Source organism: Cannabis sativa, chromosome 3 (genome assembly GCF_029168945.1).
Source record: "Cannabis sativa cultivar Pink pepper isolate KNU-18-1 chromosome 3, ASM2916894v1, whole genome shotgun sequence".
Classification (NCBI taxonomy): domain Eukaryota; kingdom Viridiplantae; phylum Streptophyta; class Magnoliopsida; order Rosales; family Cannabaceae; genus Cannabis; species Cannabis sativa.
Genome location: NC_083603.1, coordinates 34,464,634 through 34,482,726, shown reverse-complemented (window position 1 = coordinate 34,482,726; position 18,093 = coordinate 34,464,634). Strand labels below are relative to the sequence as shown.

The 18,093-nt window shown below is 31.9% G+C and overlaps 1 non-coding gene across 1 annotated transcript; it reads left to right on the top strand.

Annotated features, from left to right (window-relative positions):
- Window positions 1–946: 946 nt before the first annotated feature.
- On the top strand, window positions 947–1,053 carry LOC133036412 (small nucleolar RNA R71). The gene has a single exon (XR_009687069.1). It is a non-coding gene; the product is annotated as a small nucleolar RNA R71 (small nucleolar RNA).
- The last annotated feature ends 17,040 nt before the right edge of the window (window positions 1,054–18,093 follow it).

Genomic DNA, 18,093 nt, shown 5'->3' with positions numbered 1-18,093 from the left:
TCTACAGAAGAATGATGATCTGATGCTGTAACTATTGGTGGAATTTTAACAGCTGCACTTACTGGTTTTTTTTTTGTTTCCCCCTCTTTTTGAATTAAAGTGGGCTCCTTGTTCCCATTGTCTATGCCTCATTTGACTCCAAATTTTTACTATTTCTCAAGATTACCACTTTGCAATGCTCCTTGCCAACTCTTCTTAGGTGTTTTGTATCACTAGGCAAAGTACCTTGTGGCCTATTTTGAAGCTCATTAGCTAGTTATCCGACTTGATTTTCTAGAGTTCTCGTGGAAGTTGCTTGAGTTTGGATTGTAGTGTTATTTTTTGCCAAATAATTCTCAGTTCTTGTCATGAATTTTTCTGTCTTGACCATGAAATCTTGCATCATACTCTCATAGAGTTGGTTTGGCTGCCTTGTTAGGGTCTTTGTTGAATGGGTTTTTCAAGAAAAACCAGGGGGAATGTTTGGTCTAAAAGGCATAGACCAATTGATAGGACTAGCCCCTTTACTTCTGTATGCCAAGTTTGATTGTACCCATTTTGACTTCCCATGTAATAGACTGATGTAGGGTTGAATGGACAATTTTTAAAGGTATGGCCCTCACTACAATAAACACAAAAAACCTCCTCGAGCTGACCCATAGATGAGGAAACATTATGTTAACCCATTTATTGACCCATGCTCATAGTCTTCAACATATTTGACATAGAAGCTACTTGGGCAGCCAAAGCGGTAATAGAATCAACCTCAATAACACCGAAAACTTTCTTCCCCAAAGGTTCTCTAGTAGTAGGCTACTGGTAATTGTTGTAGGAAATTCTCTCAATAATGTCATAGGCCTCATTATAAGACTTAGCAAGTAAAGCCCCATTTGCCAAAGCATCAACCACCATTCGAGTATTAGCATTGAGACTGTTGTAAAATGTTTCTGTTTGGATACAATGAAGAATGCCATTGTGAGGACATTTCTGCAATAATTCCATGAACCTCTCCCATGCCTCATAAAAAGACTCATCTTCAAAGTGTTGAAATGAAGTTATCTCCTTTTGGAGCTTAGCATTCTTAGTGGGAGGAAAATATTTCATTAAAAACTGCCCCGTTAATTCTTGCCAAGTTGTAACTAATGTAGAAGGCAAGGATTTCAACCAAACTTGGGCTTGATATCTCAAGGAATAGGGGAATAACTTCAACCTCAAGGCATCCTCTATAACTCTGGGCAATTTGAAAGAATTACTCACTTCCATAAATAGATGAAGATGAAGGTGAAGATCTTCGGTGGGTGCGCCCCTAAACTGTCCCATAGTTTGAAGCATCTGGAACATAACTAGCTTCAATTCAAACTATGGTGCCTGAATTTCTAGCCTCACAATGCTCGAATTGAGCTCATTGAAAAGAGGGGATACAGATGGTCGGGGTGATTTGATCTCTATCATTCGCCATGGTCACTAGATTTTGACCATTGTTTGGGGCTAGCTCCCTTTGAACTCGCTGTCAATCTCCTTGGTTATCCATCATTTCTATTTCCCCTTGTGCTCTTTGTTGTGCTCTTCTTCTTTCTTTGAATGTGCGCTCAGTTTTTGGATTAATAGAAAATAGATCAGGATTAATGAATTCTTGGTACTCGTTCATGTACTAGAGTAAACCTGAAAAAAAAAGGAAATATACAACCCACTCAAGCAACGTTAGAATCTTAAACAACAAAAAGATTGTAAAATAATTGATAATACACAATTTTTAATTTTAATCGCCGATAACTGTGCTAAAAACTTGTTGTGGAAATTAATATACTATGCAAGTGCAAGCAATCGATAACAAGTAATATAACAAATATATGGAGTAACATCTCCACAAGGATTGCAAATTAAAATAGATATAAAACAAACTAATTAACAAATTAAAGTCCTTAGTAAGGAAAAAAACAATAAAAAAACAAATGGATGAGTGATGAAACTAATATAAATTGGTGACAATAAAAATATGCTTAAAATAAAGCAACAAATACTAATAAATTAATTGCGAGAAAAAATATCTATGGAATGATAGACTTGAATAGCTAATTCTCCCTATGTCAAATCAGCCTACTTGTTACGACATCCATTCAACAAAGTTGCACAGAGTTAACATAATCTTTCATATGTTTGTGAGATTTTTCCAAAACTCACAGATTAAGTTCTACAACTTAGTTTAATATATTCTTATATCAAATCAGGTTGCAGAACAACAATTAAACATCATTATCAAGTTATGCAAGGTAATGAAATATCCATATTCCATTTATTAAGAAAAACGTAAACCTAGGAATTCACTTGCATCATCCAAGTTGTAACTACTAGGTCTAGCCTTTCCAGAATTGGATTTAGCTTGGAAAATTGTTACTCATGGAAAAATAATAACAATTAATAAATAGTAGGCTTACTTGAATGAACAAAGAAAAAATTGTTAAAATCATGCACTCAAATTACTTAGTTCAAATCATAGGGGGTTAATAGCCATTCAAGTCTCAAGAACCTTAGCTCATGTTCAAACCAGTAATTACAATCCAAAATAAAAAAATTTCATCCATGGTTGCTACTTAGTCTTTAAAAAATTATCAAACTCCAAATATATAAAGAAAGGAAGAAAACAGAACAAGAAAAATAGAAAGCCAAACTAATGAAGCTTGTGTCCTCTTCCTTCTATCCTCCGTTGATTTCCTCTTTAAGGTACTTGATTTTCAATACTTTTCTTTCTACAATATTTTTTCTCTCTTTTTGTAGCTCATGTGTGTGTGTAATGAATGTCAATGGAGGCTGGTACTTATTTTTCTTCTATTCCCTTAGTGTACACCTTATTTACTCTAATTAGAAAGCTCAACAACTCTCTGTGGCCCACAGGTTCTCTTTGTTTCCTATTCTCACATCGTCAACTAGTATAAATTTAAGTGACTACCACATGGGTGATGATGTGGATGGATTCAATTCTCTTTGTAACTTGACCACGTCACTGCTTAGAATGTTGAATTCTTATAGCAATATGTTCATCAATTCCTCCCAGTTTCAACTTCAATAACCCTTTTAATCTTGCATCATTTTCATTCCCTTGGCACTTTAACTTTCATTCGTAACAAAAAACAATGTTTAATTAAATAAACACAACTAAGCATAACTATATTACAAGACTCAAAAGCTAGTATACTAGATAGACAATCAAGACAAAAACTAACCAATCTTAACAAAGAAACACACTTTCATTACTCTTTACACAACATATTAAGTTTAAAGATCATAACAATAACTCTATATCATGGAGTTATCACACCTCAAACTTAGAGTATTGATTGTCCCCGAGTAATGAAAAATTAAAACAAAAAGAACAATAACAACAAACAAAATAGCAACAACAAACAAGTTTCTAACCGGGAGGGTACTGCTCATTCAAAATTTATTTATCGAAGAAAATGCTCTTAAAAAATATATGAAATGGATTGAAATTATGGTAGTGAATATGTTTTGAACCTATGTGTCTCAATCAAATTTCAAATGTTATAGATATTATTAATGCCTATGTCAAGTAATCCAATCAATTGAGTGTGCAAATACTACCCACAAAAACTTTTGAATCCCTATTATAACTAACCTTGATCTTCAAGTTTGAAAATTTTTCTCCCATAAGTTGAATTAGTGCAATCCTCTCAACTAATGTATTCTAGCTTTATACCCAAGATCTAAAGGACTCTATTAGGCTTGTGATGCGAGGCTTATGTTAGGGTAGCATAAAACTTAATATTTATATGGCTTGTAACCTAACCTCATCAATTTATTGAGGACCTTTCTTTCTCTCTCAAGCTCTCACCCAAAATGCACTTTTAACCCAAAATGAATGATTTGATTCAAATTTAATTCTCTTTCTATTGTTACTTTCCAGCAAACACATAAATACAGAGAGAGAGAGAGAGAGAGAGAGAGAGAGAGAGAGAGAGAGAGAGAGAGAGAGAGAACACAAATTACACCCCAAAATTAGTTTCAAGGAACTCTCTATCATTGATAATGTATTTGTTTTTTTGTACTATATATAATTTCTTTTCCTACTATTTTTTTTTTCTCTTTTTTAAACCTGACAGATATAGTAGATGCATGTATATATATTTATAACAAGAGAATTACGTATATAGTCTTGTGAGCTCATTCCCACACACCCCAAACTTAAATCCCATCATTGTCCCCAATGTGGCTATACAAATAAAATTAGGAAGAGCTCACCACAATATTCTCAAGAGGAACCCACTCATCTAACCAGCCGCATCTAATTTGTCCCTGATAAATTTTAGAGGGTAGGTTCGTTTATTGAAGGATTAAAAAAATCATGGGTACGGGTTATAATCATTGATGGTTGCTAAGAACAAATAGGAAAATTGGCTCAAATAAGGGTGACTAAGGGAAATTACTATTCAACGGGATAGCTTGAAAGGATTAATCGTCCAAAAATGGCCTAGATCATTTCTAAGGTTTAATGCTAGCTAGGATTTCACCTCTCTAAAGCCAACAAAGTATGGATTAGATCAAGTGTGGTGTTCTCATCTCTTGCATCTAATCAAGGCTTTAGAAATCCCCTCAAAGTTCAGAAATTAAGTGTGGCATCCATACACTGGCAAAAATGATCCTCTCTCTCACATATATATCTTTGAAGTACAAACTGACCTGCAAGACATACAAGACAATTCTCATTGTCGGGTCTCTCTAGCCACACTATTAGAAACAACACAACAGTTGTATCTTAAGCTTTCCCTGGTATCTAGACACTAAAGAAAGCATTCTATCTCCTTGCTCGAGGCCACCATGAAGACAAAGACACTCAGTGAAGATGACAAGGTCATGGCAATGACAGTTGGACTAACAGTAATGAGTCCATTTTGGAAAGACTTGAAGCTCAAACCAGTATACACCATTTAAGAGCTTCTAGACAGAGCTGACAGTTTAATCAAGCTCGAAGAAACCGTCAAGAAGGTCAGGGGAGTTGCTCAACCAGAAGCAATAGATTACATTGCTAATTTATTTTTTAAGTCTCGAATAGACATTGACTACGAAGGTGAAAAAGAATAAACAACTAATGCCTCTACTAAAATAGACTCCTCTTCTGTTTCTCAAGATGAACTTGAGCAAGGAGATAGTGACGATGAATCCCCTGCTTTTTCTCAAGAAGATCTCAAGCATGAAAGCAGTGATGAAGAATCTCGCCCTACTTCCCAAGACAACTTAGAAGTGGGGGCAGTGACAAAGATTGTCCCTCTAATTCAAACAATTATCAAGAACAGGGTTGCAACAGTGAAGATGTGTCTTATGAGTGTTTATAGTATAAATATTAACTATGTATTCATGTTATTTCTCTTGTAGAAGGAGAAAGCTAGAAGGAATTTTTGTAGAGGTTCTGAAAGTATGAAATTATTCATCCTTTACACATGAAAAGTAAGGGTATTTATAGGCACACATGTGGGTAAGGGAATACCCCTTACCTACCTAGGGTTTCTTACGCAACACGCCACAAGGGCTAATACTACAACATGATGATCTGATCGTTGTTTGGTAGCTAGTTTTCCCATTGTGTGGCGTATGACTGTTGTAAGGAATTGCATGGGAATGTGGACACATGTCACTCAAAGGTTTCACCTTTAAAAGTTGTTTCCTAGACAAGTCCTTAGACAAAATGGTGCTATAGACGCACGTACGTGAACTACCATGGTATGACGTAGGGAACAAGATCTCATTCGGTGTTAAAAGATATGTAATCTTCGCTTCGAGCTCCGAATGGGATATAGTCACGGCGGTTTTGAAACCAGTTGGCCACTTCCTTCTCAAATTACATGAACTTGTTACTCTCTTTGAATGTATGTAGCTTTGGAGGACTTCATCCCTTCTCAGTAGTGGATGAAAGGTAGGAGTTTCAAAATCCTTCTCGTCCTTGCTATCACGAGGATCCTCTGACTATTCTTAGAATATAACTTCTTTCATGACCCTAATAGGCGAAAGGTACACACTAATTACAAATAGGCCAAGGTGGCACCTTTCTATGATTACCACATATTAAAGATCTTAGAATATGGATAACATTTAACCCCCAAGTTTTTTGGACAATTTGAGTTCTTGGAGCTTGCCACTTCTTCTAGGAACTGACCGTTTACACGCACTAACTAATGGGGTTACAAATGCGTCTTTTTGGTGAGTTGTAATCTGTCAAGGGTAGATGGAATGTCAAAAATTGCTGGCATGGAAATCACGCGGTATACTAAATGCCCTAGTTAATTCATTACAGCGGTACAATTCAAAAAGACTTGTCTTTATGGCTCGATGGACCTAAGGTAAATCATGACTAATAAATGATTTTGGCCCTTTCAACTCCCCTGTTGTTAGATCATGGTGGAAGATCTGGACCATTGATTTTGAAAAAACTGTTTGTCCTCTTGAAATGTAAATTAACATTAATAGCATTCTTTTCACTTTTTCCACACCAAACTTCAATTTTTTCCCTATAACTTTCTCTCTTGTTGCTCTTATTGCATGTAACAAGAGTGCAAAAATTTGATTCAGTAGCTGCTCAACCACCATGTGAAGCTTCTTCCTGACATTGAGCCCCTATAAATCGACCAACTCAACCCCTACCAAACAAAGGATTTGACTTTTAGACCAGTTGCGACCGCCTCGTCAATTGGGATAAAAAATATTAGATAAGACTCTTCGACATCAACTCATCCTCCCTCAACCCAGCAAGTAAGTACACTAACCCGTGGTTGAACTTTTATCATTTTGTGTCTAGGATAGAAATTTCTCGCTCTTGCTAAGGCTAGGACTGTTTACATGTTGAGTTGAAAAGTAGAATATGTTGGGATTTTATGCCCTAAATAAAACCCATTTCAATCTAATCTGATTTGTTATCAATGAAAGATTAGAAGTCATTTATGTTTACATGTAGTTTTCATGTTTATGGTTTAATATATACAAAATCTGGTAAGTCTAGAACATATAGTCATTCACACTTACAGTGATGTCAACACAGTGGAATGTGATTGTGATTATATGCTTCAAAAGACAAAGTCCCTGATTCATCAGTGCACTGGATTTACACTGATGTGATAATCACCGATGAAGTGTACTTACACCTTGGATGAGTGTTATGTTCTTTCCAGAACATTGGCAAAGTATGCTAGTTTCAGATGTATGGAGTATACATTGGACTGGGACCGATATTGAACTTGGTAAAGATATTATAATCTTACCGTTGTATCTTTCAAAGTCAATATCACTAGTTGATCTTAGATCAAAAGATCTTAATCCTGACATGCTTAGGTTCAATCTCAGGAGTGCTATTCATGTTCTTTGATTTGTTAGTTAAGCCTGCTTTTTGGTCAGGGTCATACGTACATTTTGGGAACATGATAGTGCAATTGAGTGGGAGCGCTAAACATAGATATAGAATATATAGCTTCTATCAGGACATAGAAGTGAAACGATGATTTCCTTCGAGACATCATTTATATTCCATCAGATATTATATTAGCTCACTGAAACATCATTTATAGGAAGCTAAGTGTTTTAAGGATGAAATACATTGAGGGGTGAAATGGTAAATTTATCCCTACTCTGTGTAAATAATCTATAGAGGATCTTTGATTATTGAGATTAAAACGATGGTTAAATGTTTATAGCGTATCTATATCGTGGAACATATAGAGCGTTCTATATGACTGAGAGTGCAATTCCAAGTTCTATGGTGGATGCAATAAGGAATTAATAAGTCAGGGAATTCACTTTGTAAATTCTAGTTCTGCCTATTGGAAGCTCGGTTGTATAGGCCTATGGTCCCCATACTAGTTGAGACCATACTGCTTGTATGACTCAGATGATTGATTTTAATTAATCAATTCTAATCCTAAAATTAGACTATGTCTAGTTTATGAATTTTAACTAAGCAAGGGTTTAATTGTGAAGAAAAGAGATTCTAGGTCTTATTTATTAATTAAGAGACTTTATTAAGTCTAATTAATAAATATATTAAAGGGCAATTTTATTTGATAATTAATTTTAATTATTAAATAAATAGTTTTGGCATTTAAGTGGCTAGAATTGGAAAAAAGTTATATTTTTGAGAAAATAAGGAAAAATTGTCAAAAGTGGAAAAATTCCCAACTGGGGCCCACTTACTATGGCTGGCCACTTGCAAGGGATTTTCCATTTAATTTTTCAATATTTTAATGCCTAATAAATCCTAACCTAAAGGTGGTTTCCTATAAATAGATAGTGATGGCTCACACTTAAAGATGATGAAATTTCACCTTCAGTAAAATTTTCCTCAGCCTTCTCCTTTTATTATTTTCGAACCAGCCCCTCTCTTTCTCTCTTCATATTTTACATACCTTGAGTGATAGAGTGAGTGCCCACACACATCAAGTGGTATCTCAATCATAGTGTGTAAGGCTGTGAAGAATCCAGAATTAAGAGAAGGACATTCGGGCTCAGATCTTGGTGATACTCTGCTACAGAAAGGATACAAGGGTTAGAGATCTCAGTGGAAGGAGCCATTAATATTCTGTTACACCCACTGTAAGGTTTCCTAAACTTTTTGTCTTTATTTACATTGATTAGAAATTCATATTTAGGATGTTAAATAACATACATGGTAATAAATCTAGATCCTAGTAAAATATATTCCAAAAATTGGCCTCAGAGCCATGGTAATGATTTACTTTCATAAAATATGAATTAAAATGATGTTTTGTATTGATTTGGTTGGTTTCATGATGGTTTATGTGCTCATATAATGATTGTTTAGAAATCGCAGTATATGTTGTAAAAATATTTTTTATTTCTTTCTGAAAATATTTTTACTGGAAAGTAGACAAAAAATTAATGAATTTAGGCTTTTACAAAACCTAATTTGGATTTTTTTATAAATTAGTTATGATTTTTTTGAATTTGGATGAAAATATCTGAAATTGGATGCACACGTGTGCGCGCGGACATTGGGACACGCTAAGACAACACCCTCGTTCAAACAAGGAGCTGACCGAGAATTCTCGGACACAGCCCTGTACATGCCGAGTATCCTCCACCAATTGAGGCTGCATGCAGCCTCTGGCTCGGTCAACTCCCACCTATCCGCGCTCGAGAAGGGGTATGCATTGCATACCCCTGTGCACCAAATTTGTTTTCTTCATATCTTTTGATTCAAAAATCGTTTTTCATTGAAAAAAAATACAAATTTTGGTAGAATTTTGTGTAGAATCTAAATTTTCAATTAAAAATCTAATTGTCAGAATAAAATTATTTTTAATTAATTAAAATTAGTTTTAGATATTAGTAGGCTTTAAATTTTAAAAATTTGATTTCTCAAAAAAAAAAAAAAAAAATAGCCTTACGGTTAATTTTGAAATTTTAGATTATTTTATTTATTTTAATTATAAGATCACATTTTTTACATTTTTTTTTTATTAAATTTGAATGATCTTATTTCGGTTTTAAAATATTATCTTTTTTTTTTTAAATAATCTTATTTAAATTTCAAAATTTGCTAACCATATCATTTTTTTTTCAAATTTGTTATTTTTTTGAAACATATTTTATCAATTAAAATTATAAGATTAGAAATATGTTAGTTTTAACATTTTATTTTATTAGATATTTTTTTATTAAATTAATTTTAGAAAAAATAATATGAAATTTTTAAAAATTGGTTAGTTTAGGCTAAAATTTCTATTTAAACTTATTTTATATAATTTTTAATAAAATTGGAAATATTCTAACCATAAAAATATCTTACTTTTCAAATTTTTTTATTTTATAATATTTAATTTATTATATTATAAGACTAAGAATATAATATTAGGAATATCTAATTTTTTTAAAATTCAAGATATTATATTATATTATCTTATTAGAAATTTAAATAATTTATTTTTTTGAATAAACTTGAAATTTGAAAAATTGGTTAGATATTTTTGATTTTAAAATATAATTTAGGAAATTTAGGAGTTTGTTAGTTTTTTTTTTTTATTATTTTTTTTCAAATATTCTCTAACAACCTAAATTTTAAATTCTACTTTCTAGATTATCTGTTACTTGTTTTTGGTTTGTATTGTTTGATTATTTAATTATTTATTCAATTTTGTTTTACAAACCTATTATTTATTTGATCTAAATTGCTATGATTAACTTGTTGACAGATCCAATGATCTAATTTTAATCATAGTTCAATTGTCAATAGATCTTATAAATAATTTGTAACAGGTAAATTTTGCAAGTTCTTTCATCTATGTAAACCTAGTAACATGATAGGGCCCATCCAAATCATTTAACTTGTATGAGCCTATATGTTTGCTTTTGGGCTTAGATGCATATAGCAAGCCCATTTAAGTTTTATTAATTAAATGGACTAGGTTGATAAAATAAAATTTTTACTTAAGTAATTTTATTTAGGCCCAATTAGAATTGGGCTTATTCAATTAATAACAATTATTTATTTAATGGTTAATTTCCTCTCCTTTTGGCCTTGTGTGAGAGTTAGGGGGCCTTTGTAGTGGGTACGACATACTGAACCCAGCCCTCCCTCACATGAACTACCCCAATTATGAAGGCCCATTTGTCTTATTTAAATAATTGTATTAGGTTAATTATATTAGTCCAACGTAATTAAAATTGAATTAGCAACATAATTAACTTTTAAAATATATGAAATTTATTTTTCATTGAATATTTTAAAGTTAATTTTAGAAAAACACTTAGTTAATTGAGATATATTCTAGATAGTAATTTATAGTGACTAATTATATTTTCTAATATTTAATTAGAAAAGTATTTTAAGTTGAAAATTAATTATTTATTAATTAATTTTGGATCAACTTAATTAAGAATATTTTTCCTTGTGTTGAATAAGAATTAATGATTAAGTTTATTTTATACTTGATTATTTAATTCTTATATTTAATACATTTAATTAAATTGAAAATTAAATATTTAGGTTGATTTCGTTCTTCATACTTAAATATTATTATTTCAGAATGTTTAATTAAATAGAAAATTATTTTAAGTTAGAAATTTTAATTTCAGAACAACTTAAATTTGAATAATTTTAAAAACATATTTTATTTTTATTTTATTAATCATTTTTTATATAGAATTCGAAATTGCATTTTTTAAATGCAGAAAATTTTGAATTTTTTTTTTTAAAAAATAGATTAAAGTTGAAAATTAATTATTTTAATTAAATTTAGACCAACTTAAATCAATATATTTTTCATTTAAATGATTAATTAAAATAAATAAACTAAAATATATTATAATTAGAAAATAAATTAATTATTCAATAAATGTCTAGATAGTTATTGTCTGTTTGCTTGAAGTATTTTTCTAGTGATATTTAATTAAATAGAAAATTAATATTTAAGTTTATTTTAATCATGATACTTAAATATTTGATGATTTTCTTAGATATTTAATTAAATAGGAAAAATTATATTTATGTTGAAAATTAATTTTGGACCAACATAAAATTAGAATAATTTTTTCAAGATTTATTTTATTTTATTTTATAGCATTTTCAAAAATTGTATTTATTTTAGATACATTAATTTTCGAAATGCAATATAAATTTATAGAAAATTAAATTTGAGTTGTAAATTAATTATTAATTAATTTTGATACAACTTAATTTGAATAATTTCTAAAAATATTTATTGAAAATTATTACTAAGATGGAAAATAATTTAATTTATTTTCATATCAATCTAAGTATAATTTTATAAATATTAAATTAAAATTTGTATTTAGAATTTTATTCTAAATTGGAAATTTTAATTAAATAAATATATATTTAAAATAAATATTAGAAGAAAATAAATTAAATAATGAGCTTTATTTTAGGATATTCGATCTTCATTGTTGGTTCTACATAGTTCTTGTTTTAGTGAGTAATCCTCCCTAATGGAGGAACGTTCATTAGCAATTTAACGCCGTAGATTCTCGAAAGATAAGTATTATTTGTAAGTGTTTTATTTTTAGTATGGATCACCCTAATGGTGGTGACTATTAGTAAGACTTACAAAAGTATGAAACAATGGTAGAAGCTTATAAGATAGAATAGCCTTGACTCTCGCCTAAACGGGACAATGCTGGATTCTGATCTTGATCGAATAAAAGGTTGCTAGAATGTTTATCATTTTAGATGAGCTGACAACTCTATTCAATGGATGATATTTTTGACTCTCGCCTAAACGGGACAATGATATCAGTTTGTTGAAGACCTTGGAAATTATTTAGGATCGTATGCTTTAGTATTTTCACTTGTCATTCCTACTTGCTATGTGCTAATAATTTCTGAATGAGATTTTGTGTTAAACCTTATTTGATTTCTATTTATTGTTATTTGTAGTATCCAACATGACAATGATCAACCCCATGGTGTCACTGTTGAGTGATAATAAGCTGAATGGATCTAACTTTAACAAATGGAGAAAGAACATTAACATTGCTCTCATTGGTGAAAATGCCCTCTTTGTGTTAACTGAAGCGGATCCTGAGCAGCAAGGTGAGAGTGCAACCAAGGAAGTAAAAGATAAGTTTGAGCGTTGGAAGAATGCCAACAATAAAGCTCGATACTTTATGCTGTCTAGTATGGTTGACACCTTGAAAACAAGGTTTGCTAACACTCTCACGGCTGCACAAATCGTGAACAAGTTGATTGAACTATTCGAAATGGCATCAATTCAAGCTCGCTTTGAGGCGAAAAAGAAAAATAATGCACGGATGAGACCTCATCAGAGCGTGCGTGATCACCTTCTCCAAATGACGAGTTACTTCTAAGAAGCTGAGAATCATGGAACTTTTATGGATCAGACAACTCAAGTGAGTCTGATCTTGAACAGTTTGACTCCAGCCTTTCTACCCTTTTCTTCAAATTATGTCATGAAAAAGTTGGAACTTGACATTCACGAGTTGGTTAACAACCTTCAGACATTTGAAAATTTAATTGGAGGACCACAGAAAGGAGTATCTAAAGCTCCTAATTCTGGGAATGCTAATGGGGTGGCTAAGGCTGAGGCAAAAATTACCTTTGCTTCCGAACCCAACAACAAGAAGAAGTGGAAGAATAGCAAGAAGCCTGTTCAAGTTGTGAAAACAGTTAAAAAGAAAAAGGCTGCTAATCCCAGATATAAGCCAAATGGAAAATGCTTCTATTGTAATGAAAAGGGCCACTGGAAACCCTAATGCCCTAAGTTTCTAGCAAAGAAACAAGGTATTTCTTTCTATGCTATAAACTCACGTGTTTTAGAGAATTATTATCCCCTTGGGTTATTAATTCTTGACCTACTACCCATGTTTATTCTTTTCTTCTTATTTCAGCTCCAGCTGTTTGAACTTGGATTGCTATCCTAGCGAGTTGAGTCGGATGGTTGGATAGATGGGTGAAGATAGTTCAAGATTGAAGATGAAGCTCAGAATCTTCTATTTTATTATAATTTTTGAATTAATTATTTTAATTTAAGAAAAATTTGGATTTCAATAATTGGTTTGGGATTTTTATTCCCTATTTTTCATATTATTACAGACAATTCGTTTTATTTTGGAGAATTTTATAATAAAGTTTTTTCTTTTGGAAATGAATTGCATTTATGAATTGAGCTTCATTTACTTTATCTTTTATATGCCTATACCAATTATATTTATATGTTTATAATGTTTGTACGTGTTTGTGTTTTATTATTGATACAAATTCTATGGTATATTAAACTCTGCAAAGAGATACTACCACATAAACACTTTAGAATTTTAATTGTATGTTTATGAATAATTTTTAATTGTGAAACAATTATTAAGATTTTATTTAATAAAAAGATTTTTTGATCTAATAGGGGTGGAAAAGTTAAGAATAATATGCAGTTCAACGATCTTTTATATCTATTGAACTCTGGATTACATTCATAACTCCACATGATCTCTATATCTCTTAGGGGTGGATTAAGCTATTGATATATGTAGTTCATTTTGAACTCTAGACTATACTCAATACACCACAGTATCTCTATGCCACACATATTTTTTTTGATTAAACATGGATGTAATATAATGAACAAATTAGGAAAATTTTTAGAACTTATTCTTGATCTTAATTTTTTGTTCCAATTAATATCTACTGTTGTAATAGAAATTGATACCAATAAAAGTTCTTGTACACATAATCACAGTACCTTATTTGAGTGGGAGAATTTTAAAATTCTAAGCCCATCTTTATTTTGGATGAAACTTGTGATAGGAACATTTAGAATACAATTGAGAAAGTAAATCTAACCATTCATATGGATAGAAATAATTTATCAGAATTTTGAGAATAAAATAGTAGAATATTTGAATAGTCTATTCGAATGACTTAGGGAAAAATTCCTAATCCTCATGAAATATTTTAGGGCATCTCTAATGATTACTTAATCTCAAGTAAGTATTTTACATTAATGTAAATACTAGATTTCTATGTTGATGACTTAGTGTAGAAAGAACTTACAGTTTCAAACTAAGATAATATATCACAACAAGATATCCCTGAAAAACAATAGTAAGAGGTTAAATGTACTTCTATGTACGAATTTAACCAGACTCCTACTGTTGAGTGGGAGCTATGTAAGATGTAATCAAACAAGGAACATAAGGAGACAGTCAAGAATGATTTTTGAAAGTGACCTATATGTTAGACAATAGGGATGTATATTAGAAGTCCTTATATCTACACCAACTAATAAAGGTTTTGAGATGGTGGTTACTCAGGGGTGGAGGAATTATTCTAGAAGAGTGTTAAAACCCATCTATGATAATTTAAGCTCCATCAATGAAGATAAATAACTTTGATGTTTCAAAAACACTAGAAAGTTATTTAACTGAAAAAAATTCTATACCGCGTTATCTCTATTCCATTGCGAATAGAATTAGAGATAAGTCTTCTGTATATTCATATGCACTTTATAAGCAGTGAAGAATTCAGTATCCCTAAATGAGTAATGCACATAGCATATTTGCATAATGTTTTATGAACACAAAGGAAGTAATGGTGGAAAAAGCAGTAGCTTACCACAGACTTACAGTTCCAGTAATTTGGGCTGAGTCAAATATACTACACTTGATCTGGAGTACAAGACAATAGATTGATTGAAATGTACTACTTGTTTTATGTTAGTGCAAGTGGGAGTTTGTTGGGATTTTATGCCCTAAATAAAACCCATTTAAATCTAATCTATTTTTTTATCAATGATAGATTAGACGTCATTTATGTTTACATGTAGTTTTCATGTTTATGGTTTAATATATAAAAAATCTTATAAGTCCAGAACATATAGTCATTCACAATTACAGTGATGTCAACACAGTGGAATGTGATTGTGATTATATGCCTCAAAAGACAAAGTACCTGATTCATTAGTGCACTGGATTTACACTGATGTGATAATCAACGATGAAGTGTACATACACCTTGGATGAGTGTTATGTTCTTTCCAAAACATTGGCAAAGTATGCTAGTTTCGGATGTATGGAGTATACATTGGACTGGGACCGATATTGAACTTGGTGAAGATATTATAATCTTATCGTTGTATCTTTCTAAGTCAATATCACTATTTGATCTTAGATCAAAAGATCTTAATCCTGACATGCTTAGGTTCAATCTCAGGAGTGCTATTCATGTTCTTTGATTTGTTAGTTAAGCATACATTTTGGTCAGGGTGATACCTACATTTTGGGAACATGATAGTGCAATTGAGTGGGAGCGCTAAACATAGACATGGAATCTATAGCTTCTATCAAGACATAGAAGTGAAACGATGATTTCATTCGAGCTTGGCTTAATAGAGATAAATGGAAGAGCTATTGTTTCAGTGATTATATTAGCTCACTGAAACATCATTTATAGGAAGCTAAGTGTTTTAAGGATAAAGTACATTGAGGGGTGAAACGGTAAATTTATCCCTACTCGGTGTAAATAATCTATAGAGGATCTTTGATTATTGAGATTAGAACGATGGTTAAATATTTATAGCGTATCTATATCGTGGAACATATAGACCGCGTTCTATATGACTGAGAGTGCAATTCCAAGTTCTATGGTGAATGCAATGAGGAATTAATAAGTTAGGGAATTTACTTGGTCAATTCTAGTTCTGCTTAGGAAGCTCGGTTGTATAGGCCTGTGGTCCCCATACTAGTTGAGACCATAATGCTTGTGTGACTCAAATGATTGATTTTAATTAACCAATTGTAATTCTAAAATTAGACTATGTCTAGTTTATGAATTTTCACTAAGCAATGGCTCAATTGTGAAGAAAATAGATTCTAGGTCTTATTGATTAATTAAGAGACTTTATTAAGTCTAATTAATAAATATATTAAATGGCAATTTTATTTGATAATTAATTTTAATTATTAAATAAATAGTTTTGGCATTTAAGTGGTTAGAATTGGAAAAAACTGACATTTTTGAGAAAATAAGGAAAAATTGTCAAAAGTGGAAAAATTCCCAAGTGGGGCCCACTTACTATGGCTGGCCACTTGCAAGGGATTTTCCATTTAATTTTTCAATATTTTAATGCCTAATAAATCCTAACCTAAAGGTGGTTGCCTATAAAGAGATATTGATGGCTCACACTTAAAGATGATGAAATTTCAGCTTCAGTAAAATTTTCCTCAGCCTTCTCCTTTTATTATTTTCGAAATTCATATTTAGGATGTTAAATAACATACATGGTAATAACTCTAGATCCTGGTAAAACATATTCCAACAACTGGCCTCAGTTCCATGGTAATGATTTACTTTCATGAAATATGAATTAAAACGATGTTTTGTGTTGATTGGGACGGTTTCATGATGGTTTATGTGCTTATATGACGATTGTTTGGAAATCGCAATATATGTTGTAAAAATATTTTTTATTTCGTTCTGGAAATATTTTTACTGGAAAGTAGACGAAAAATTAATGAATTTAGACTTTTACAGAACCTAATTTGGATTTTTTTTTATGAATTAGTTATGATTTTTTGAATTTGGATGAAAACATGTGAAATTGGATGCACACGTGTGCGCGCGCGGACATTGGGACACGCTGGGACAGCACCCTCGTTCAGGATACAAGGGTTAAAGATCTGAGTGGAAGGAGCCATTAATATTCCGCTTCACCCACTGTAAGGTTTCCTAAACTTTATATGTGTTTATTTACATTATTTTAGAAATTTCTTTTTAGGATGTTAAATAACATACATGGTAGTAAATCTAGATCATGGTAGAATATATTCCAATAGAATATGTGAAGGAAATTTTGCAGTTTCAAGAAAAAATCTGTTTGAGAATTGAATTGTCATAAAAGCGAACAATGTCGTCTCTACATGTTTCTTTTTGATCATCTTAGATTCAATAAGTGCTTGTATGTTTGTAGACCATGGGATTTGTTCAATTGGGGTACCTGTTTGGAGGTTTTTCTTTTTATTAATCAGCTGCTTCAAGAAGCTCACTTTTCACTTCGTTTTTGTGCTAGTAGAAATGGGCAATGTGGGAATCTCCAGCAAAAGGTAGCCAGTCTGTGGTTCCCGTTGAAATTCCTCTACACAGGATGACTCTAGAAAATGTCCCAGAGGATGAACCTACTATGAAGAAAGGACCCTCCGCAAAGGCCAAAGGAGAAAGGAGGGCCAAGACACCCGCAGTCGCACAGGCTTACACCGAATCCGTCTGGGAGATGGATCTAAAAGCCAACTGCTTTCGGTCTTATGGGATGTTGCAGGCCTATGCTGACAGCACTGGTCTTCACAACGTTTCTGGATTGATGTGGCATAGACTGTCTGCCACAATAGAATCAACTTACACTAGCATAGAGGGATTCAACGCTTAAAGCTTGTCCCACATTTCTAACGGTGCTCATCTTCCCTTGAGAACCTACTTCGTGCATCTAATTGCCAAAATTAGGATAGCTCCTTTCTAGCTAATCCTTTCATTGCATAGGCTCTTGGCTGGGTGGTATGTCTTTTGTAAGATGAACAAGTTGGAGGTACCTTCCCCTGAAGAGGTCCTTAACTTCTACAGTGTAAAGGCTAATCTTA